The sequence below is a fragment of the Phalaenopsis equestris genome, unplaced genomic scaffold, assembly GCF_001263595.1.
Source record: "Phalaenopsis equestris unplaced genomic scaffold, ASM126359v1 Scaffold000421, whole genome shotgun sequence".
In the NCBI taxonomy this organism is placed as follows: domain Eukaryota; kingdom Viridiplantae; phylum Streptophyta; class Magnoliopsida; order Asparagales; family Orchidaceae; genus Phalaenopsis; species Phalaenopsis equestris.
In genome coordinates this window covers 53,910-62,064 of record NW_018164862.1, presented here as the reverse complement: position 1 = coordinate 62,064, position 8,155 = coordinate 53,910, and positions in this window count along the sequence as shown.

Below are 8,155 nucleotides of genomic sequence, written 5' to 3'. Positions count from 1 at the left end.
AATATGTTATCAATGCAATAGTATGCAATTTCTTCTCCAAACCATTATGCTAAAAAATATTAATCATAGAAGAAGTATTCTTCCTAAGACCCCTAGAATTTATGATATCTTCAAATGACAGTTTTAACTAGTTGAAATCTAACATAAGCAACTAAAACCTTCTTTTACTGAAATTAGCCAATAATGAAGCTTCTCTATAAGCTTCTGACAATCGACCAACTAGTTTAGAAGCTTTAACGGTAACCCCTCGATATTTCCACGTAAAGGTTTAAAAATGAAACCAAACACATCACAAAGTACTGTTGCAAAAGAAGGATTAACAGATTAAAGAAATAAATTACAAATTCAGAGAAATTAACACTAATATTAGAAGCATGCTAAAAGTGCATAGAATGCTCTTTAACCTCTATATAGAACCAATGTCAACTTTAACAAATATCAAAAGTTTATCAGCATAGATGAGGTGAAAAAAATCACCACTCCCATGCAATTTGCCCATATTAGTAAGACCGGTTCATGAGATAATAAAAGAGATGAAAGAGAATCCATAACTATAATAAAAGAATAAAGGATATCCCTACCAAAAGAAGAATAAAAATATCATTTAATCTCACTATTAATTACAACAAAAAGTTCACTTCATCTATGCAAGATTGAATCCAGTGAATAAAGGAAGGAGGAAAACCTAACTAAGCCATCATGTAATATAGAAAATGTATATTCACTTTATCAAATGCCTTCTAAAAATATATTTTAGAACAAAATTTGTGAGCAGAACTTTTAGAACTAAATCCTTTAAGAGGTTCATTAGCTAGATTGATGTTTACACCTACATCTTTATTTTTAATGAAGGCAGCTTGAGCAAAATGAATGATGTTAAGAAATATGATTTTGAGAAAATCTATAAAGGGAAATTGGCCTCCTCCCTTAGTCAATATTGAAGTAGTTCATAAAAATTAAAATAAGCTACCTTCATCATTCTTATGTAGGTGAACATACTTAATATTTATATTTTTAAACCTAGTGCAAAGTGCAAAAAAGTGGATGTCCTTTAACAGACATTCCCCAAGTATTGGAAACAATATAAACAAAATCAGGGCAAAAACTCAAAAACTTTTGTATCAAAATATACATCTAGTCTTAAAGGAAGAACCCAAACAAGAATAAATTGGACAATGATAATGGATAAAAGTCTAACATGTTAAGGGAAAAAAAAAGAAAAAGGAAAAGCATCCAACTTTAATGAGATTTTTAGCTTGATCATGATATCAATTGTAGGAAAAACCTGCATTTTGAAGCATAATGAGATAATAACATAAAATGTAGTTATTAAAATCCAAGAGCTTACCTAGGATTGGGGGGAACCTACCTCCAATTTTATTCTCTAGATGACAAATACAATTAAAATCTCCCAAAAGGATCCAACGATCCTGAATATTATCAACCAGAAAAAAATATATATTCCTATATATTCTTTCTCAATTGAGCATTATTATCAGCATAAATTGCAGTGATATTAAAATTAATAGATGATGAATAGGAAACAAAAGCATGAGTGTATTGGAAACTAATATCTAGAGCAGTGAAAGAAAGCACGAAAGATTTTCATTTCACCTGAATGTAACCTTCACTGCCAGTGTTAAAATTATTAATGATATCATCATTATGGAAAATATTGAACCGATTCAAAGTAAATTGATCAGAAATGGAAGAATCAGATAGCCCTTCTCCAACGGGCATAAAAACCAAACTTATAATCTTTAAGAATGTTGGGATATTATTGATGAAGCCCCAAGTATTGATAATAAGTAATACGGGTCTTATTGCTGAGCTCTCTAACATTCCATACAAGAATGTTGGGATATAACAAAATAAAATTAATTTTGGGTGTTCCCTTCCTTGGGCCTACCCTTATTAACCCGGGAGGTAGATAGGAAGAGATTGATACCATTCTATCAGGGGAAGAATGACCAGAAGAAGAGTGTAGAACTGGAGAGGCAGAAGGGAAAGATTGAGAGGAGGACTATCGAACATGGACATAAAAAATAATACCGATCACATAAGATTAAACGGAACTAAAGATACATTAATCACATTAGGAAATATCTCACTAGTTTCATTAGCATAATCAGTGCAAGATTCATCGGCAAAAACAGTCATGTCCGGAGTGGGAGAAGAAGTAGGGATTGAAGAAGGGGCATGAATGCCACATTCAGGAACTTCATTTTTACTTCTCTAATTTCTCGAAGCATTCCTATTACAGCTTTTGCTCCAACCACGATAATTAGCAATAACAGGAGCCTGTTTTTAATTAGGAATTTTAAGATGGTCAGAGCAGTCATGAGAAAAAGTGGAGCAGATTTCAGTTTCCTTTCATAGTTTATAGGGATAACCAAATTTTACTCTCTAGCATTCAAAGTGACGGAGAATTCCTATTACAGCTTTTGCTCCAACCACGATAATTAGTAATGACAGGAGCCTGTTTTTAATTAGGAATTTTAAGATGATCAGAGCAGTCATGGGAAAAAGTGGAGCAGATTTCAGTTTCCTTTCATAGATTATAGGGATGACCAAATTTTACTCTCTAGCATTCAAATTGACGGAGAACTGAAGAACAGATTTAGCATTAATTGAAATGTTTACTCTAGCAAAAATAAGCCGAGAATCCTTGGCAATGAGAGGGAAAAAATTTGCGTGCGATAGACGTACGCCGTGCTGCGTGCAATATTGGGGTATACCTAGGGTACAAAAGGGTTATATCCATGGTATAAGCCCTTGTAACCTACTTGAAACATCCCTGTAACTTACGTCTAACCTCTTAATATATGATGACAGAAGCACGAAACTTATTTTAGGGTACAGATAGGTTACAGGAAGTTACATAGAGGTTACAAGGGGTTATACCGCGTGGATGTAACTCCCTTGTAATCTCGGTATAACCCCAATATCGCACGCAGTGCTGCGTACGTCTATCGCACGCAATTTTTTTCCTAATAAGAGGGTCAACAACCAATGGAATCCAAATCTCACTGGCAATTTTAAAAATCATATTTTTAAACCAACAAATAAGGGAAAGATTATGAAATTTAACCCATATCTATACTTCTTAAAAGCTCTCCTTGACTGACAGAAGATCAGGAGACCAGTTCTTGAAGATAAAAGGTCTACCATTGATGTACCAAGGCCCTCCCAGCAAAACTAGCTCATAATCTTTAACACAATTAAACTTAAAGAGGAAAAATATTCTGTAACAGACAGAAGATCAAAGGTACATTTAAGCTTCCATAACCTTCTAATAAATTAAAGAAAATTATTGGAGTGTTTTCCCAACGCATATCGCCTATCGGCTTCCAAAAAACTCGTCATTCGTGTACATTGTGTTCAATTTGTTCGTTAAGCAAGTGAGCTGAACTCGAATAATTTTTTTTTTTAGCTTGATTTATAAACAAGTATAACACAAACAAAAGTTGGTTTGTTCGTGCTCGGCTAGTTTTTACTCAAAGTAATTAAATAATAATATTTATTTATATCCATTTTATATTAATTTTTTATATGTATTAAAAAAATGCTAAATTTTAATATTTTTAAAATTATTTGGTTGGTATCTTATAAAAAATATAAGTTAAGGTATTAGATATGTAAATAAGTAGGATTTGGGTGGTATGTATGTAAATGTCCCTAAAATAGAGCATCCTGAGTTCCACATTCCGTTACTTTGATTTAGGAATTATAGATGTAAATACATGACAGTTGGGTGGTATGTATTAAAATGCCCAGATATATTTCCCAAAAATCCCGCCCCTGCTAACTACCCCTTGTCTTCTCTGTCGTGATCATATATGCAGATACATACATAAGAATTTGGAGGTATGCATGTAAATGACACTAGAATTCTGCCCATGCCCAACTGCAGTGTATTTAGTCCCACATCGTCTACATAGTGAAGAATTCCGATTAGCCTGCTTGTTCATATTTCCTGCTTGTAAAAACGAGAATATAAAATTCAGTTTTCATGTGCACGTGATTATAAAGTGGGGATGAGATTATCATATTTCTTGTTCTTTAGTAAATATTTTAAAATAAAAATTTTATTTCGAGCCAAACGAGCTGAAACGAATAAAATTGGAGCAAACATGCGCTAATTCGAACAAATTTGAATTTGAATCAAGTCAAACACGAACATGGCTATGCACGAGCCATTTTTAACACGAGCTTATTTCAAAAAAAGAACATTTCAAACGAGTCGAACACGAATAAGCTCACCCCTACCTACCAAAGTGAGATTTTGTCACTTACATCCTTCTTCGACTTCAACATCAATGAAAAAAATTTTAATCCTCTACACAATGTATGAAAGAGAGATTAAAGTTTGAAGTACTTTAAAGATTCGAAGAAAATCAATTATTTCTAGTTAAGAGAAGGATCTGACCCAAGTAAAGAACAAGAAGAAGATGCAGAACAAAGAGGGAGAAAAACGGAACAATCCATAACAGACCAAAGGGCAAAAGCCACAGAGCCAAACAAGATCCCCAAGCAAAAACTAAAATTAGGTTTTACCCAGAAGGAAAGGAGGGAAGAAGGAGCATGAAACCCTAGCAAAACTCGAGCCATCCCGAAAATTAAAGGACATGAAGAAAGGAAATGGTGGAATCCTAAATAAACTAACAACATGAGAAATTATTTTTTATGTATAATTGTTGTCATGTCTTAGGTTAAACGGTGTTGAGAAATTAGGACGAAGAAAATACAAGAATCAATAAGAAACACAGGGATTTAACGAGGTTCGGCAATTTGCCTACGCCATAGGGAGCAAAAGCGGCGACTTTTTTATTTCTTGAAAAAGGAGTACATACCATTAGGGTTACAATACAACACACACACACACACACACACACATATATATATATATATATAATTCTAGAGTACAATATGTAATAACAAAATTACCCTATACCGTACAGCGAGGGCGTTGCCCCCGTACTCTCAACCCACATAATGAAACTCCATTGATTGGAAATATGCTTCTGCTTCACTCCAACATCTGTCTCTTATCTGATATATGAGTCATACCTAACAAACATGTTACGTCGGATTCATGTCAATTAAAATTTAGGTTAGTGTTCATATCATGCGAGTTTGGCCTCGAACTCTATTAATTAATTAAAACTGACACACTAAATATATTATATTAATTTCTTAATTTGAATTTGATGTGAAGAAAAGGTCAAGGAATAAAATAATGGTTCAATTTGTAGCATATTTGCCGTAAATAAAATTAAGAAGTATATGGGATAATTATGAACATTCTGGCTAACGTTTAATGCAGATAAAAGCATTGCAGAGCCTGGACCGCAGCTTCCTTTAAGCGGCTTCCTTCATTAAAACGGCTGTCTCCGTACATCCAGTTGGCTCCCGACCCACAATAAAATTGGAGCTCCACCCAACATTAGTAGGCTTTATCTACAAGACTTTGAGTCGAGTTGACTTCCCTCAAATATATGTACTTGATCATATAAGATTTGTATTTCAAATTAATCCTATAATTAATTTTGCTGCTTCAATTTTGATCGATAATTATCAATCCGTTTGATAAAACCTAAATATGATTAATTTTTCATAAAATAATCAGCCCAACCCAAAAAATATATTTATATTTGAATGACATGATGACATCAAAATGATAAGATTTGTTTCTATCAACGTGTGCATTGTGGGCCTGCGACTCTATTTTTGCAGAGGTGGTGCCATAAAATACTTGATATATCAATAATTGATAGATCATTAAGTTTTCATCATCTGACATAAATCTTAAGGCATGACATAAATCTTGAGATAACTTTTTTTAGCAAGAAATATTTATATTTCAATTAAAAGTCATCTAGAATTTCGATTTTAGCAAACTTACAATCGAATCGGTCGGTTCAACGAGATAAACACAACGATAACAAAATTGGTTCAATTTACTTCAAATTAAGCCAAGATAAACCGAATAAAATAATTTTGGAAGCTTGTCATGCATAATTAGAAGGTTAAACGGATTTCAAATCCGGTATGCTTACATTGGAATTGAGGGGTCTCGACAAAACAGATCCAATGAGCCCAAGGCCACTTAATTGTGACATTATTAATGCACTTAAATGTTCATAGAATACCGTCCAATCGAGGGAGCCTCCCCATGCGGTTCGATCAGACTGACTTTCCCTATTTGCAATCTCGACTCTATAAATAGAGCTTTCCCCTTATTGAAAAGGGATCTAGACGTTGAGCTAGAGGGAAACCTTGAGCCAAAAAAAAACTGAAGCTTGGAGATGGACCTAAATCCAACATCACATATGCACTGCAAATTTCTGCGAATACCTCACAGTCCTGCAGTAATCGATCACTGTCAACCATCACCCACCGACCATTATAAACCGCCATCGACCATCACTTATTCATTGCAGAGAAGTCTCTTGTAAAACCACAACTTGCACTTCAGAATCTTAGTGTATGTTACAGAACAATGAAAGACCCGACAGAGCAATACGTTGTCAAGTACATCGTGTAGTGATGCACACCCAAATACATCGCAATGACACTCTTCGATAATGGTGTAACAACGCACCCCACATTCAGTATGATAAAGCCTCTTGTAGGCGGTGTAATAACACACCTCGAATATGGTACAACGACACGCCTCGATGATGGTGTAACAATACACCTCTAATACAATGCAATAACATACCCCACATACAATGCAATGACGAGTCTCGAATATGGTGTATAATCACACTTAAAATATAGTGACGGTCTCCGGACTTCTAAAGCTCTCACTTTACAGCCCAAACTGCGGCCTATGCGACCATTTGTACCCTACGGGCGTCATCACAACTTGCCACATGAGCTACATGACCAACTACAACCTACATGGCTCACGACTCATGCAGCTCTCGATTTCGGCCTCTATGGCTAACAAACGCCACCACAACTCACCACTACTACCTACATGACCAATTACGGCCTAAGTGGTCCACAACTAGTGTAGCTCTCGACTATGGCCTCTGCGGGCTATAGATGTCATCACAGCTCGCCACTATGGCCTATGTGACCAACTAAGACCTAAGTGGTCCACAACTCGTGGAGCACTAGACTCCTGCGCATGTTGTCTATGAACGTCATCACAACTCACTACTACAACTTATATAATCAACTACGACCTATGCGGTTCACAACTTGTTCAGCTCTTAACTCTAGTCTATGCGGCCTACAGATATCATCATGGCTCATCACTACGGTCAACATGGTCTACAATTCGTGCAAGTTCAAAATCTAGCCTTTGCGGCTTACTGATGTCATCTTAGCTCATCATTATGGCCTACGTGACTCAAAGCTTTTGCAGCTTCCTACTATAACTTATGTGGTCATTTGACGTTCTTGAAGCGACCATCTGTTACCATGACTTTCAACTACGACATATACAACAAGTTGATGCTACAACCATCTAGAACATTTCCGGCAAACTATCGCCTTAATAGCAATCAACTGGTCTTTTCAGTCAACAATCACCAAGAAGTACATTCATTATAGTCAAACTACGACTATTCTCGATAAACTATTGTTGTACATTTATAATGATCAACTTTCTAACTTCATAGTTCATAATTATACTTACCATTCATAGTGAATTATTTCAACCGGGTCATGTCATGTGATTTATTTTTCCCTTTAAGGGTGGGTTTTTCACCTAAAAATTGAGGGTCTCATATTGCTTAATTCTTTTTAATTAGTTAAGTGTGTGTTGGTTTTCATTGAACACTAACACGACAATTCATTACTCTACCATCGTAGACCTTCTGATATGCATCGATAATCATAACCAATATCTCTGCAAAACCATACATACACCAGCTCTGAACTATTTATATAAGAATGTTTTAGTCCCCTAAGTTTATAGAAATGACAAAATAATCCCCAAATTCTTTAAATTGAGGTAGAAATTATCCTCTTAGAACTCAATTTTAAAATTGTCTTAAATAATTGTGTCTTTTGGCAATTTACTCCATTGATATAAATAAGCATGTCTGGACCGGTTCTTTGGAGCTCCCTTGTGAAGCTTGCCAATCTGCTATTTTTTTGAAAAGAGGCATTTCTATATATGTGTATGTATATATATATA